Source organism: Myotis myotis, unplaced genomic scaffold (genome assembly GCF_014108235.1).
Source record: "Myotis myotis isolate mMyoMyo1 unplaced genomic scaffold, mMyoMyo1.p scaffold_m19_p_2, whole genome shotgun sequence".
NCBI lineage: Eukaryota > Metazoa > Chordata > Mammalia > Chiroptera > Vespertilionidae > Myotis > Myotis myotis.
The window spans coordinates 26,638,529-26,646,751 of record NW_023416324.1 but is presented as its reverse complement, the minus strand read 5'-3'; the positions used below and the strand labels follow the sequence as shown (position 1 = coordinate 26,646,751).

General features: G+C 41.4%; 1 pseudogene; it reads right to left on the bottom strand.

Moving 5' to 3' along the window:
* Positions 1 to 770: 770 nt before the first annotated feature.
* LOC118675105 lies at positions 771 to 7,429 on the bottom strand (annotated as a pseudogene).
* Positions 7,430 to 8,223: the final 794 nt, after the last annotated feature.

The following is an 8,223-nucleotide window of genomic DNA, read 5'->3' as shown; positions in this document are numbered from 1 at the left end:
GAGCACCTCAAATACATTGGCAAGTAGCTCTACAAAATGTTACAGAAAAGGCAAAATGCCTAATATTTGCAAGAGTTCCCCTGGACTTCTCCCCACATGCCATATCACACTGCCAGATGAACGTGGCAGAGCCCAAAGGCCACATTTTTTTTTAAATATATATTTTATTGATTTTTTTACAGAGAGGAAGGGAGAGGGATAGAGAGTTAGAAACATTGATGAGAGAGAAACATCGATCAGCTGCCTCCTGCACACCCCCTACTGGGGATGTGCCCGCAACCAAGGTACATGCCCTTGACCGGACTCGAACCTGGGACCCTTGAGTCCGCAGGCTGACGCTCTATTCACTGAGCCAAACCGGTTAGGGCAAGGCCACATTTTTTAAGAAAGAAAAACAAGAATAAGCCCTGTTGCTCTTTAAAAAGTCAAAGGCACCCTAGTGGGTTTGGCTCAGTGGATAGAGCTGGGCCTTTGGCTCAAAGGGTCCCGATTTTGATTCGGGGGTTAAGAGCACGTACCTTGGTTGCTGGCTCCTCCCTGGCCTGGGCCCTGGCCAGGGCTCTTGCAGGAGGCAACCAATCAGTGTGTTTCTGTCACGTTGATGTTTCTCTCTCTTCCCCTCTCTCTTCCACTCTCCCTAAAAATCAATGGGAAAATGCCCTCTGGTGGGGATTAACAAAAAACACACAAAAGAGGGAAGGCTACTGGGACCGTTCCCACATAGGCCTGTGTTCTGTAAAGCAACATCCCAGCAGCAGCCTAGCACAGCTCTAGGTGAGGGTCTCACCTTTTGTCACCTGTGCTTCATGTACTCTATTCCCCGTTCCAGGGCTGCCAATTTCTCATTTAGTGTTGTGAGTCTTGCACGACAAGACATATCGAACGAGTTGAGAAAGTCCGCAATTTTCTTGATGCTGCTGGTGATGACTTCAGTGTACTCCCGGTTCGCCCAGTCCTGGTGAATTTCCCGCTGCACAGGATCCTCTTGTCCTGCCACGGCCTCCGCCTAAGGAAGAGCGACTCTTACCTGTGTTTTAATAAGCATTTCCCCCTGGGAATTCAAAAGCAGGTGGTTCACAAAACATACTATGAGGACTGTTATGAACAGTAGCTATTATCATCTCTTTACTTGTCTGCCTCCCATAGACTGTACATTCCTTTCAGGGAGTTTCTTAGCACTGGGCATAAAATATGCACTGGATAAAAATCTGAGTAATGAGTAAATGACAAATAAAAAACAGAGAGAGGGTATTATAATAAAAATGGAATACTTAAAGACTATTCACCTTGTAGACTGTAAATAAAATGTTCTATACTATAAACAGTGACTTTCAAACTTTTTGGACCATGTCCCACAGTAAGAAATACATTTTATATCATGACCTGGTATACACATATACACATACATATATAACTATAAAGTAGCACATTCACATACCAATACATGCCCTTACTGCATATAAAGCATTCTGGTATTTTCTATTCCATTCCTTTTTCAACAAAAAAAAATATTGTTTTAATGACCAATTAATGGATTTTGTACAGTTTAAAAACAATAAGTAAAATGCTATTCTTTTTTTTTTAAAATATATTTTATTGATTTTTTACAGAGAGGAAGGGAGAGATAGAGAGTTAGAAACATCGATCAGCTGCCTCCTGCACATCCCTACTGGGGGATGTGCCCGCAACCAAGGTACATGCCCTTGACCAGAATCGAACCTGGGACCTTTCAGTCTGCAGACCGACGCTCTATCCACTGAGCCAAACCGGTTTCGGCTAAAATGCTATTCTTGACACTACCCCTTGACTCACGCTGCCCCCACTCCCCCAGCTGTGATCTGGCTTTGCTACATGAGCAACAAGTCCCCAGGAGTTCTGTGAACTTTATTCACAAGTCTTGTACATGCTGCTTCCTCTGTCTCAAAAAGCCCTTTCTTCCCTTTCTTACATGAGTAATTCCCATTTATTCTATCCTGGTCTAGGAAGCCTTCCCTCTCCTGGGCTAAGACAGCATAGGGTTCTTATCTCTGTCGCTTTGTATGGACATATACCATATCTCTCAGCAGGCCGAATACTCAGAAGTCAAGGATTGGACAAAATGAGCACTCGCCCAGCCGGCATGGCTGAGTGGTTGAGCGTCAATCTATAAACCAGGAGGTCATGGGTTCAATTCCCTGTGAAGGCACATGCCCAGGTTGTGGGCTTGATCCCCAGTGGGGGGGGTGCAAGAGGCAGCCGATCAATGACTCTCTCATCATTGATGTTTCTCTCTTTCTACCTCTCCCTTCTCTAAAATCAATAAAAATACTTTTTTTAAAAAAATGAGCCCTCAAAAAAGCTTGTCAAATACCTAAGTAAAATCTAAAGTGCTGTTATGTGCAATTTTGAGGGGGGAAATCTGGATGCTGAAGGAATGGAGGGGAGGCATAATCTATGTGATATGATTATGCTGTTAAAAACATAAAACTTGCCGAAACCGGTTTGGCTCAGTGGATAGAGCGTCAGCCTGCGGACTGAAAGGTCCTGGGTTCGATTCCGGTCAAGGGCATGTACCTGGGTTGCGTGCACATCCCCAGTGGGGGATGTGCAGGAGGCGGCTGATCGATGTTTCTCTCTCATCGATGTTTCTAGCTCTCTATCTCTCTCCCTTTCTCTCTGTAAAAAAATCAATAAAATATATTTAAAAAAAAAAAAAAAAAAACATAAAACTTCAGGGGGTTAATGGGGGAATAAGGACACATGTGTAATACCTTGATCAATAAAGGGGAAAAAATAAACAGCTAAAGGTAAATAATAATAATAATAATAAATAAAACTTCAGCTCTGGCTGGTGTAGCTCAGTTGGTCATCCTGTGCACTGAAAGGTTGACAGGGCATATGCCCAGGTTGCAGGCTCAATCCCTGGTAGGGGGTCTGTAGGAGGCAGCCGATCAACGTTTCTCACATTGATGTTTCTCTCTCTCTCCCTCTCCCTTCCTCATTCTCTCTATAAATCAATTTTTAAAAAAATTTTAAACATTAAATTTTATAAACAACCAGAAGAAACCTCACATTTTCAGATTCCTCCAAATTCTATGATTAAAACTATTCACTATTTTAGTCAGGTTTTAGTTCAAATAGAGTGCAGGGTTTTGCTGTGTGGTTTCTGTTTAGAGCCTAATTATTTAACAGTTTTAAACACAAATAATAATAGAAATTTTGATTCACTGAGCAATGATAAAGGCTTTGTTGCTGGAATCAAACTGATAGGGTCAAACTCAAAGATGTAACCTCACAATGCTCAGCATGATGGCCACCAATGAGAGGGACACGTAGCCCTTAGACGCCGTGAGTGTCTCTGCTCCCAGCTCTCCAAAGGCACGCTAATGCCCACACACAAAGTGAGTGGTTGAAAGTACAAGGTCCTGTCTTTTCTTCACTCCTAAGTTTACTTCTGTTAGTTGAATTTACTTACTGGTATACTGCACTTTGGGGACAGTGTTAACAAAATCCAATAACATTTCAAAGATGTTTGTGGTACCTTTATAAACTGTTTAGTCTTTGGGAAGACTTCAAGTGTTCTTGTCATTTTCTAGTCTCCTTGACTTTAAGCTTTTCTACTTAAAGAGGCTCTTGACACCTTTCAGTCCTCTTTCTGTCCCTGGAGTGCATTCTCCCTCTTCTCCTATGAGGTCAGACACCAAAGGAGCTTTGAAATGCAGCTCTCTGACAACTGATGGCGATAAGGGACCACCTAGCATGCTACTTTATGAAGAAGGACGCCAGAGAGGGAGGCTCAGCTCTTGCCTCCTCACGGCTGGGGTTGGTGTTCAGTAGAGGCGGCAGTGGCACAGGGATCTGAGAGGAAAATGAAGAAAGAAGTAGGGTTACTGATGAGCTGGCTGTTGTGCAGTCTCATTCTGTTCTTCCAGGGTACTGCCACTAGATAAAAGGGATCAACCCAGATTTAATTCTTACATTTTCTAGTAAGATTTGAAAAGTGCTGCATACTAGACCACTAGTAGCTGTATATTTATATATGAATATATGTGAATTGTGGCCTTGCTTCCATTCTGAGAGCATGTGGTCTACCACTGAGCCTTCTACTGGTTCATGCTTAATACAGAAGAGAATTAGAGAACTGTCATAATATTTACAGTGGATGCTGTGCTGTAAATACACATCATTTATAATACTATGCCTATTGAGGCCTTTAGTCTTTTGAGGTATTTTCAACATCCAGAAATCCTCGCCAGCTATGAATCATGTAAACGTTAGTAGAAATCAAAGAAAGAAAAAATTACTCTAACTCACCACCACAACAAATCAAAACTCTTTTCATTTCTCCCCCTTCCCTTCAGGTCCTTGCCTGTGTATTCATTAGGCGTTTTACTTGCAAATAACTAAATGATAAAGAAATTACTGAAAAGCCTAGCTTTAGATGAGGCTTGACCCAACAGCCCAAACTAAATCACCAAGTAAATACCAAGTCTTTTTCATCTACTCTATTCTTCCTCGCTGTGTTGCTTTATCTTCAGGCTCCACATGGCAACCTTATCAGTGTGGTAGCAAAGCAGCTGCAGAAGTTCTAGATTCCACATCCTCACACCTCATCAAGCCCTAGCAAAACGCTGTGGTTACTTGCCTATCCCTGAACCAACCACCAGGGCCATGGAGATAAAGTTCAGATTGACCTGAATTATCAGGACCCACACACCTGGCGGAGCACTGGTGAGGAGAGGTTTCCTTCAAAACAAAATATGTGTCTCTTAGGAAAAAAAGAGAAGAGATGCTAAGCAGCATAAGCAATATATGCCTGCTATCAGGTGCAAACTTTATTTGTTTTATTACTATAATCATGACCCGGATGTTGCTTTATATCCTGCTTTTTAAACATAATATCCTATAGAGTTATATTTCATTGTGTTTGACTAATCCTAAGCACGTATTTTATGTTGTTGTATTTGTCACCTTTAGTGATTCTGTCATCATCTCAACTTGAATGTGAAATCTTGACACTAATAAAAAATCTAGTGGCAAGTCATTCAAATAATCAGCATGTATAATGAATCATCCATGGAGGCAGGTGAATCATAATGATGATCAGAATGCATGTTGGTGTGGTCAAGTGTTTCAGGCCAAGACTTTGTGAATATTTAGGCACTGATTTATTCATTTATTCAACAAGTGCTCATATGTGCCAGTGTGTGCTACTAGTGGAGACACAAAAAGGAATCAAACCTGGGCCCTGACCTCAAGGAATGCGTGGTTTTTGTCAGCCTTTCCCCAAACCTCATTCTGGGTTTCGTAATCTTGTTTTCTATATATTTTACTTTGATGTAGCAACATTCCGTAGCAACCTCAAGCTTATCTCTGACAAGTGTCTTCCCCGGGGCGACCCAGATGTTATTTCAATCTTCTTCAGATTAGAGTCAGGCCACAGGACTGCAGTGTCTGACTACAAAACAGACCCTTGCATATCTGTTTCTGTGCTTCCAGAATTTAGTTATCAGCACATAAGAATTCCTAGCAATATAAAGGAAGATTTGACTAAATGGAACCAAGTACCATACACCTAGATGTCAGTTCTTCCCCAATTAATGTACTGTTAAGTGAAATTCTAAGCAGTTACCAAGTTAATTTTTTAATTGAAACATGATTTAAAGGTCACTCGAATATCTTCTGGAAGAATATAAAATAAAAAATGAGTGAAGATCAGCCCTTCACAGAAACTTTGTGTGTTAAAAATATAGTTAAAACAGTAGTACATCTTTCTCTCAGAAGAATTCCTGATAATGTATGTAGAATTACTTCCCACATTTAGGACATGTAGCTTAAATCCTGCCCTCTCCCCTCTGAGGGTAGGCTAGACTAACTAACTAACTAACTAACTAACTCTCTATGTAAAACTAGAGCAGGGGAAGGGAAAACTAGTAATTTACAGAGGCAAAGTCTGGCAAACACAACCTTAACCAAGTGATGAACGTCACATCATCATAATGTCACATTTACCCTGAGAAGGACACTTCTCCTCTGATATTCTTCCTAAAAGCTCATAAACCCGCTCTCTATCTCTGTCTCTGTGAGCATGTATGTGTGTGTGTGGGGGGGGGGGTACATGTGTGTGCACATGTGCACAGACTACCAGAGCAGTGCACTTTTACTTGCAGGTACACCTTCACATCTTGCCTCAAGTCTGTGTCAGCTCTTTAACGCTGTTGCAATCCAGACTGTAGAGGACTCGGTCATATCACCTTTCCGCATGACCTAATCAGCTTCCAAAGATAGCTGATTCACTCCTGACGACATCTTGATGACTGTACCTAACAAGAAGTTATGAACAAGAAGTTACTTAGCAAATATCCTAGATGCCTTTGTAAGACACACACACGCTAAGGGTGGAAAACGTCGTAAAAGTTAAGGAGACTGTCGCATTGATGAATTTTCCAGAGGTCTAGTGGTCTGAGGCATGTAAAGACACGTTCCCCAAGATGAAGTGGAGAGTTGCCACTGTTCAACTTATTGCAAATTTCAAAACAACTTATTAAATGGAATTTTACTGTGTTTAGAGGTATGTAAATGTAAAGCATTAACTATATCTAGTATATAAGGGTGGATAAAGATTGGACGGCGATGTACATAAAAAGATAATAAAATCTCTTCTTTTGTTTAGAGAAAATGTTTGTCAATTACACCTGAATTAACAGCAAGGAGTCTATGATGAAATAGCAGAATGAAAGTTAGCACCATTTAACCTCACTTCCCACCTACCCCAGCCTTTCTGAAGTTTGGAAGGAAGGCCCAAGGGTCATTAAATTTTCTCTGTGATAGAAGGATGGATGTGTTAGTCTCAAACCATCCATAATAGATGGATGCCTAGTCTAGCCTTAGAAATCTACTCCTGTGATGATTGCTGCACAGCCTCCCTTGGCAGTTCTTAAGTGTTCTCAGAATTTTAATATTTATTAAATCCAAACCTCATCAACTTGTTTCCAAAGCCCAGACAACAGCAGGCAAGATCTGTTGTAATTGATTCGTCACCTGTCCTTTCCTTGCCAGGTTCTCATCTTCCTTGCCAGGCACTTTCCAATGTCAAAATACTTCCTTTCTCTCCTAATTGCCAGACTTTCTTTTCCTTAATCTTACATCACCCCTCTCCTCCTCTCTCCCCATTCATGCCCCGCCTCTCCTTCTCTTGGTGCTGGGCCCTCAGTCTCCTTTAGTCCTGATTCTTGGAGCTCTCCTGATTCCAGTTGCTGGATTTTGCAACGTCTCAGTTACCTGTCTTTCTCTTCCTGAGTGGCGATGCTTTAGCATAGGATGAATACTATCCAATTGTGTGTTATTGTGGCTGGCTAAGGGAAAGTTATGCCTATTTTGTAATATTTATGAGAAATAAGTTAGCTTTAAGTTTTTCATCCAGTGATGTTCACATTACCTCTTTAGTCATTTTTGTGCCATTATCAGCCATGTATTTTTTCTGGACTTGAGTAGATTGGGTAACACCTTCCTGACAAAGACCAAACTTCCCTTAGAACGGTTTGGCTGATATTTGGCTGAAGAGTCATGAAAAAAGCAATTCCGTTTTAAATGTTCCTGCGCTGAACATCCACCCAATCATTAGTTATTAAGCATCTATTGTATTCCAAACGCTGGGCCTGTGGGGTGATCAGACCCAGACTGTCTTCCTGGAGCTCACCTCCCCAGTGGCGTGCCAGGCATTTTCACTAATAATTATGGTAAGAGGTAATGACCGCTCTCAGTGTCATGGGAACACAATGGAAATACAATTCGGTCACAAACATTTTCTCAGCAACTTCAGTCTGACTGGCAGGCACCATGTTGAGTGGCAGGAGAAGGGTGCTGCAAAGTTGAATCATATATGGTCCCACCCTCAGGAACACACAATCCAGTGGGGAAGAGTATAATATTTAGGAGAGAGTCAGCAGGATCCAATGCCAAGGAGTCTAGTAAGGTAAGGACTTAAATGTCCACAAGGAAATAGAATAAAAAGCCCCGAAACAGATCTACACCTAAATGGAAACTTGATATGTAGCAAGGTAGCCTTACAAATCAGTGGGGGAAATGATAGATTATTCAATATTTAGTTTGGGGGCAATAAGTTACCCATATGGGGGGAAAATAGATCCCTATTCATGTCACTTACAAAACTCAGCCCCACGGAGATCAAAGACTTGATATGCAAAAAAGCATATAAATCTTTTAGAAGACAATATAGGAGAA